General features: G+C 39.1%; 1 non-coding gene across 1 annotated transcript; it reads right to left on the reverse strand.

Moving 5' to 3' along the window:
- Positions 1-749: 749 nt before the first annotated feature.
- On the reverse strand, positions 750-822 carry trnah-aug (transfer RNA histidin (anticodon AUG)). The gene has a single exon. It is a non-coding gene; the product is annotated as a tRNA-His (tRNA).
- Positions 823-9,116: the final 8,294 nt, after the last annotated feature.

Here is a 9,116-nt window from a genome sequence, read left to right on the forward strand (position 1 = left end):
ATTGAAGAGCCATAGGCTGTGGAGCTCTTAAGATCTCACTGTTGGGTTTGTAAGGCCATGTTACTCCTAAATTTCTATCTTGTTCAAAGAGAAGATATAAAACAAAGTTCTAAGCTAATCAACCTTAGTGTTCCCCTTTTTAAAAAAAAAGAATCGATAAGAGAATCGAATCGTTAAACAGAATCGAAAATGGAATCGGAATCGTGAAAATCTTCTCAATACCAATCCCTAACACAACCTCTTACGTTTTATTTATTTTTGAGTTACAAAAAAAAGAAAAGAAAAAACACAAAGTTTATATTTAGATTAATCTATGCACATTTATTTTAAGCACAGAGTTTTTATCAGTGCACTTTCTATGAAACATGAGACAATAATTGTAAGAACAGCAACCATGGCTGAAAAGCTGGAGCTGCTGATGAAAGGAAGTGGGTGATCTGACCTTGGGCCACTAATTTTACCTTCTTACCGGCATGTGAGAGCTCACTGTACATCTGTCATCTTGCCCAGGATCATTGTTATGATTTGAGAGTTGGATTACACGCTGGCAGTACCTTTTTCTTTGTTACTTTCTTCATGTGGGGCCCTAAAGTTGATACTCTGTGGTCCAGTCAGACCATTCTCATTCGCAGGGCATCAAACACTGCAACTTCAAAGCTGTATCACTGCGTTTAGATGTAGGATTACAGCAGTAAAGGGTTAAGCCACATGTGGTACACAAAGAGATATTAATCATTTGGGAAACAACTTGAGCCAGCCAGGAGTCGAACCTGGAAACTTCTGAGCCATAGTCAGACGTGTTATCCATTGCACCACTGGCCCATGAGATGAGGAGCAACGCATCGCTCAATTAGCATCTACATCCTGAACACAGGCTATCCTGACATTTAGAAGAACTTTGTCTGTAGTTATAAAATGATATCATCCAATATCGCTGCAGCCAGTGCATCAAAACGTCAACAGACACCTCGTTCATGTTTCTGCAATGTCAGTATGAGACGTCTTTTTTTTTTTTTTGGTTTTGTTTTGTTTTTGTTTTTTTGGCTTATTCAAAAGGCCACCCACTCCATGAGCTCCATATGAGGAGCTTTTGAAGTTTTGCTTCAGTACATCAGTCTGTGTCTTTGTAATCAGATTGTGGTTTGAGCTGTGTTGTTACTATATCCCTCCGCAAGACTACATGTCATGCACATTATGTCACTGACCACAATTATTGTTTTACATCATTCATCCCTTCACTGTAACCGCTTATATTTGGGATACATTATCAGGCTGGAACAAAGAGCGGCTCGTGCGCGGCTCGTTTTAGTTTTAGTTTCTCTTTTTTTTGTTCACCTAAATAGAATCCTGCACCTCATCAATCTACCTCTGTCTGTCGTGTTCATTCAAAATGTATGTTTGCATGACGATAAGACAAAACAAAAGATGCGTATCTTTTTCACATGATCTCATCACAGTTCAAGCTGATTAGGCCTGTCCCCACTTTATCCATTTTCCCCCTGCAGACAGGAAAGTTATGTATTTTAAATCAGTGTCATCTTGATTACGAAGAGGAAGAATCCAGTCTTTCATCTGTTTGAATGACGCGAAGCAGACGCTATTGTGTGTCGTGTCAGCTGATATCAGTCGGGCCTCTGTAGCGGTCGGACGGATTCACCCTGTTTAGCTGAAGCTTTATCTCCCTGTCTCGTACCATCATTCTGGATCACTGCGTTACAAGACAACGTTATGTGGGTTGCCACTTCTCATTAAATGTGTCGCCACTTAGGGGAGGATGGAGATAAAAAGCGGCATGTTTTTGAAAAACTATCTGTGTACATACGCAAAAACATCCAGGGCGCTTACGGGGAAAACAAGTATGTACAGCTGCTTGATGGAAAAACAAGGTAATATGGAAATAAAATATTTTTAAAAACAGTGTGTTCATGTCTGCATGGTGAACTGCTTTCTCTAAATATAAAAAACTAAACTAAACTAAATATAACAGCAATTCTGTCCAATATTTGGTTCTTGGTTATGGAGCTAAAGTCTGGATTACCAAAGTTATTGAAATACATCCTGAGAGAAACATGAAAGTTGTAATGAACACAAAGGTTAACTTCATAATGGAATGATAGGAAAGTCATGTGAGAAGGATTTCTGTGCCAATCTGTCATGTAGCTGTTACATGGACCGATTCTTAATTCTTAAGCGCTTTCTACTCTGAGTACTTAAAGTGCTTTACATAAATTGTACATTCACCCAATGACTTCTTCCCCCCTTTTTCCTACATGCATCGTAGAGCAACATGGGGTTAATATCTGGCGCAAGGATGTTTAGCATGCAGACTGGGATCAAACCACCAAGCTTCCAGTTAGTAGGTGACCTATTCTACCATCTGAGCTACACCCACACCATAGCAACAGAAAAGCTCAGGAAGCATCATAGCTATATATACAATAGTTGTCAAGAAGCAAACTATTTAAACTTCAACACTGGGCTTGAGTGAGTCCCTTCTTAGATAAAACTCTGTAACTGTGTCAGATTAGATGAAATAAGACTCATACAATCAAGTATAGCTTGCTGTTCTCTACATAGGAAGTGCCAAAAGCCAGTTACAAATAACAACTTAGTGAGCATTAGAATCAGTGAAACCAGCTAGATTTGTTTTATAAAAACCAGAAAAAAAAGAAAGTCTGATTAGGGACATATGCATGAGTAAAAAGGACCGTAAAAGGTTATTTGCCTTTAAGCATCTTTGAGTCATACTGTTTAATTTTGTTTTGGATCAAAATGAAAGTTTCAAAACCTTCTGGCATGCCAGTCCTTCTTTCTGGAAGTTTTGGGGGGTCCCACAGGCAGTGTTGGTCAAGTTACTTGAAAAAAGTAATCAGTAACTAATTACTGATTACTTCCCCCAAAAGTAATCCCGTTACTTTACTGATTACTTATTTTCAAAAGTAATTAATTACTTAGTTACTCAGTTACTTAGTTACTTTTTTAAAACACGATTTACAACCTGAGGAGGTGATAAAGCGATAGATCTTTCAGCCCAATTCTACTTTTTCTGCATAATCCATCATACAAAATGTAATCAAATGGAAAAGTCTCTATAAAACTTGTTTTATTAGTTTTAATCTTTTAATTGTATGCATGAAGCAAAAATAAAATTATATGCACCATTCTCTGTCTTGAATAAATTTGTTTAACATTTAAACCTATTTTCTGCACATTCCAGCACATAAAATAAAATATTTTTTGTGTTTACACTCAGTCTTTCAAATAGATGCAAGTAAAACACAGCAGAAAATAAATAAAATCAAAGACTAGCGGTCCTTTTGCTCTATTTTCACCTGTAAAGCAGGAGTTGGGTAGGCGGAGGTTTACCCTGGTGCAGGTGTGCCGCGGTCAGTGGAAGAATCCGCGAGTTTCTCTGTGAGTTTCCCATTACCTCGTTGCGCACTCGGTGCTTGTTTAGGGTTTTTTTTTTCGCTGTGAAAAGAAGTTTTCTTCCCACACACAACGGACACTAATGTTTTTGCCACTTTTTATGGAATCAAACTCAAAGTAAGGTCAGTACTTCCACGCTTTAAACGCTGCACACTCATACTCTCTCCCACAATCGATATGTGATCCACTGTTGATCTGCACACAGCTGTTGTCATGAACGTTGCACTCGCTTACGTCACTGTCATGAGACATTCTCGCAAAAAAAATCACGGTTTTAGTAACGCAGTAACGCAGCGTTACTACGGAAAGTAACGTAATCTAATTACCGTTTTTGCAATAGTAATCCCTTATTTTACTAGTTACTTGAAAAAAGTAATCAGATTACAGTAACGCATTACAAGTAACGCATTACTGTAATCTGATTACTTTACTGCCCATCTCTGCCCACAGGGGCCGTTGTCCGATACACCAAGTCTGTTGTTGTACCAACAGACTATATATAAAAGATGGATTCAGTGAACATGATGTCACCCACTAGTGTGACTGCCACCTTTTTAAACTAGATATCACCGTAGCAAGAGGAGGATCTGACTTACCCGGCACAGCACATTCATACAATAGCGGCTCATAAATCATCAAGTGAAATGTCCCAGTGAAAACTAGAAACTGATTCAATGAGTCGTTACTCATTGAATCAGTAAATCACTTTCTCTTTTATGCAACTAAACTTCCTTTTGCAGGCTTTGTACACCTTTGTATACAGTCTATGTTACTGCCGGATACTCGTTTGCTCTCCTGCTTCACATCGCAAAGACTTCTCAAGACTCTGGTTGTTTTCACCATATTGTGCAGTGTGACATCAACACAAAGCAATAACCACGTCAATAAGGTTCAGCGTCTGGGAACCGTGAACATCTCAGCTAAATTTCATGGGCGCTGAGCCAGTAGTTGTTGTTACTTTACTTATGTGAGAGATCATTGAGAGTCGTTTACACTTGCAAAGACAGAGAAAAAGGGAAAAAAGAAAAGAAAATTTGGTTGAGACCATACGGCTGGGTGACATTTGGGTTTTAGATAATATAGTTAATCATACGGAAAAGACATTTCTCTCCATGCACCACTGGAGTCACACAGCAATAACAAAGAACAGTTCAGCAGCTGTGGTCACATTTGGCGCATGATATGCCACTTTGTTTGTGTCCAGTATCCAACAGGACTACATAACTGAGTGAGGCGCAGAACAGGACCTGTTTTCATTAGAGCTTTTCCTGAAGGGAACTGCAATTTTCCTTTATTAAGCTTTAAAGTTAGAGATGAAGATGGATTGTGTTTCCTTCATACTGGGGAACGAGTGCCAGGCATGACTAACTTGAAGTCATTTTAAGGGTTCCCCCAGTGTGTACACACAGCATGTAGGCATGCACAATCTTGCACATACTGTGCGTGTGTATGTGCAGCGGAACATATTTAAATGCATATACACAAGTGGCAGCATTTATTTTCCTTTCACACACTTCGCACGCACGCCCAAAGCACTTCTGTTCTCTTTGAAAATCAAATTAGAGTCTTTTTTTTTTTCATTTTCAAAGCCAGTTGAGGAATATTTGGGAAGAAAGGAATTTTAATTTCCAGAAATTCAAACCAACACACAAAGTGATATACTCCCCACTCCTTCTAGCCCCCTGCTGGTTAACTAATAGGTTAGGAGTGATTGACAGGAGAGATTCACGCCTCCTGCCTCTCATGCGTCTGCTTGTTAGGATCCATGGCTTTCTGCACATTTCAGCTTAAAATTAGGAAAGCACTGGGATGTGACCGGCTCTTTCTCTGAGATGCACAATTCAGTTTATCTTTTGGCTACCAACCTTTGAATCTCAGAGCTTTAATCTGAATTCCAGCCACTAAATAGCCATGAAAAGATATGATCTAGATTCCCCAAAGCGTTAACAACTATCTTCACGCTGTTTTACCTCTCATCGGCTTTTCTTTGCTTCCTGTGTAGCATGCTTCTGATCCCACATTTCCTGTTGTTTCATTATTATCCTGCTTCAAGATTTAATTCCCAGAAGGTTTATGAGCTCCGTACTCTGTTACCTGCTGACACTAATCTACATTGAAAGTCTCCAGCTGCTACAAGGCCCAACATCTAGCTGCAAAAAGCTTTTCAGGTCCCTCTGTACATCCACTTCCTTTCAGCTGAGTTGTAATGTGGCTTGTATGTCTGCAAATATGTCCTTGACATTGGTCGACCCGCTGGTGACATGCATGAGTGTGCATTTCCCTGCAGTCTGTGGTCTTTAGAGGATGAGTCCGTCAATAAAACAACAAATCTTTTTTTTAAGTTTTTCTAACATTTGTTGAATGCACCGTACATGTGTAATTTTCCTGATGAAAGCCTTGTGCTACCTCTGGACTGGCAACACTGCCAGATTCTGTCCCGGGATAGGCTTTCAGCCCCCTCAGTGACCCCATTAAGTGGTTAAGAAAATGGACTGATGGAAGTGACCTGACAACATGACACAAACACCTTTAAATGCTGTTTCACAAGTGCTGAGCAAATTTTAGTGTCTTGATTTGTGCGGCCTTGTGTGACAGCTCACAATCAGCCTTGAGAAGACTTCACCGTGTCTCTTAAAAGTCCCAAACTTCTAAAAAGTTTGTTTTTTTTACCATGACTGTTATAAATATGTCAGCACGCACAAGTTGTGTGTACAGGCATCAGGAGACCCGATACTGATCGATGAGGAGAAAGCGTTGCTGTGAAACAGGAGAGCTCGTGCATCACAGTGATGTTACGTCATCACAGTTTGGACGTGTTTTCAAGCTCTGTTTGCAAATTCTGCATCATAATCATGTGCAATTTGTTAGAGCTGGCATGGAAAAAATGTCCTTTTGTCAACAAAGGCCCAAAAAAATCATCACGTTTTAGTTATACTGAATTAATTCGTAGCCAAAAGTTCACTAAACATTCTCTGATTCGAAGCCTGACGAGGAAATGATGTGACGACGGGCGACAAACATGGCAGACACGACGTCAGCTAGAATGTTTTTTCAACATTAGCTTTCATCAGCCAACCAAAAATACCCACATTTTTTGCCTTGAAAGATTACAGAAATAGCGCACAGGGAAACATTGCCCAGCATGTAGATTGAGTGATAAGCCATACAGTGAAGCCATCCTCTTGGGTATAATCACTGTAACATTTGCTTTATGGGCACATGCTAAAGCTGGAAGCTGTCAGCTGAATGGACACAAACGCAACTCTTTCAGGCCTAATGACTTGTGGAAAATGATGCTGACTTTTTTGAATGGGATACTATTTGAGGCAGAAAATATTTTGGGTGAGCACCTAGAAACAATCAGTAGTATTTCACTTTAATGTATTTTGCCACCGGCTTCACTTTTTAGACTCGGTGACTACATCTGATATTTTAAACACAGTCTCTTTGTGCTATTCATTAGACTAAGTTGTGCTTTCACACATCCTTCCATGGCCCAGAAGTTGTTTCCCTCCACCATCATGGAGAATTTCCAATTTCATAGACTGTACCTTGAGGACAAAGGGAAATACTATGGGAAGAGCTTAGAGTGAGGAAACAAAGGTGTGTGTGTGTGTGTGTGTGTGTGATAAAGTGTTTTATCGTGTGAGGTGACGTAGATATAGATTTATCAGCTTCTCCACAAAATTCACTCAGTGTGATTTTGATATAGTCAAATATGAAAATATAAATGATTACCAGAGTACCTGAGTATTTTTTTTAATGTATGATATTATCTGCAGTGGGGACATTTCTAGTTGTGTTTTCTTTAACATATAGGTGGCTACTCATTACTTTTTCTATTTCAGCCATTGTGTTGTAGATTTGCTACTGTTCTTGGGATCATTGGCCTTTTGCATGAACCAGTTTGAGCCAAGCTTTATGTGTCAGACAGATGGCTTCACGTTTGGCTCTGGAATACTTTGGTATTCAGAGGAGTTCCTATCCGACTCAATCACTGCAAGACGCCCAGGTACTGTGACTGCAATACAAGCCCAAATCATCATCCCTCCACCACCGTGCTTGACAGACGCTGTGAGGTGCAGGTGCTGATATGTTATGGTCAAGCATGGCCGCTTTGATCTCATCTGTTCAAATGACATTGGTCCTGATCTTACAGTTCGTTCAGATGTTGCTTTTCAAAGGGAAGTCTTTTTCTTTTTTAAGAGAAGATGTTTTTCTCCTGGCAACTCTATCAAGTAAGGCATACTTCAGTCTATTTCTACTTGTACTGTCATGAACTTTAATTTTTAACTTGCTAACCGAAGCTTTTAGAGTCTGCAATGTAACTCTTGGGTTTTTTACAGTTTCTATGAGCATTACTCGGTCTGACCATGGGGTGATTTTCCTGGGACACCCACTCCTGGGCTGATTGACAACTGCAGTGAATGTTTTGCACTTAAAAATGATCCTTTTCACTTTATTTTACTAACACATGTGCTCCAGAATAGAAAAACTGCCATAACCCCTGCTTTTATATGCGGTGCTCACACTTTCTGATCATCAGTGCATTTGATTAGCAGCACCTGGCTGCTACTTATCCTTGTAATTTCTATGGAAGCAGTAAGGCTGTTCTTAGTTTTTGCACACACCGCTTCTGCACTTTGTCTGAATTCTTGGTGAACAAATAATGACACTGTGTAATATGCCATGTGTTGTGCTTCACCTCAGGATGCACCTATTTTTACCACCTAATTTTAAGGATCGGATTATTTTCATTATGTTCTTATACATAAAACCATAGAATTTAAAGAGATTTACTTTCTTTTTACAATAACTATATTTTCACCACACAGCTTATTGCCAGTGGGGTTTTTTTGGATTAAAAAAATACCCAAAATAAATACAGTGAAGTGCTACAACAGTAATAGAGGCTACTGCTTTCTACATTGCAGTCTGAATGGTAAAGTGCATTTATATATAAATAGTCAACAGATTTGGATAATGGGTGCTTGCTTTATGGGAGTAAACGACTACACTAAAATTATCTTTTGAGCAGGGAATACCAGAATTATCGCTGTTGGTACTTGCACGTGCTTATTTATTGTAATTCAGGCATAAAAGTATTATAACACTTGCCCCAAACCATTTTAACACTCTCACTGGGCTCTTTTATTACATACATTATTAGGTGTATCTGCTGGGCCTGCATTTTCTCTCTGATTCCAAGGCTTCTCTTGGCACATAAATGTACCACGAGTCAAACAAACGTGGCGCAAAATGGATTAACTGTAATAATTTACCTGGTTTGAGCAATTTGCAGCAGGCCTCTGCAAGTTCATTTCCTCAGAGTAATCAAATAAAACAGAAACCAACGACTGCTTTTGAGGCTAAAAAAACACAAAAAACACAAACACAAGTTTGTAAATATATTACAAGTTTCGGAGAATAAATGGGAATATAAAGAATTTTTGATGTGTTGTTTAAACATGCAGGAGCACTGGTTTATGCAGAAAGAAAAAGTTGTTTGTCACTAGAGTATCTATGTTTTTCTCTGCTCATCGTGCAAATACAAATTGCTAAGCACACTGGGAAACTTCTTTGTGATTTATCATTTGTGCTTTGCGAACAAGCATGTTAGGATTTGGGAAAATGCATTTGTTGCTCAGAAACTGGCTGCATACTGTAGCTGCAATTAGAGTGTAATT

The sequence above is a fragment of the Copadichromis virginalis genome, linkage group LG5 (assembly GCF_057382275.1).
Source record: "Copadichromis virginalis isolate Kocher_CV1m ecotype Utaka linkage group LG5, C_Virginalis_male_GT1.1, whole genome shotgun sequence".
Taxonomy (NCBI): domain Eukaryota; kingdom Metazoa; phylum Chordata; class Actinopteri; order Cichliformes; family Cichlidae; genus Copadichromis; species Copadichromis virginalis.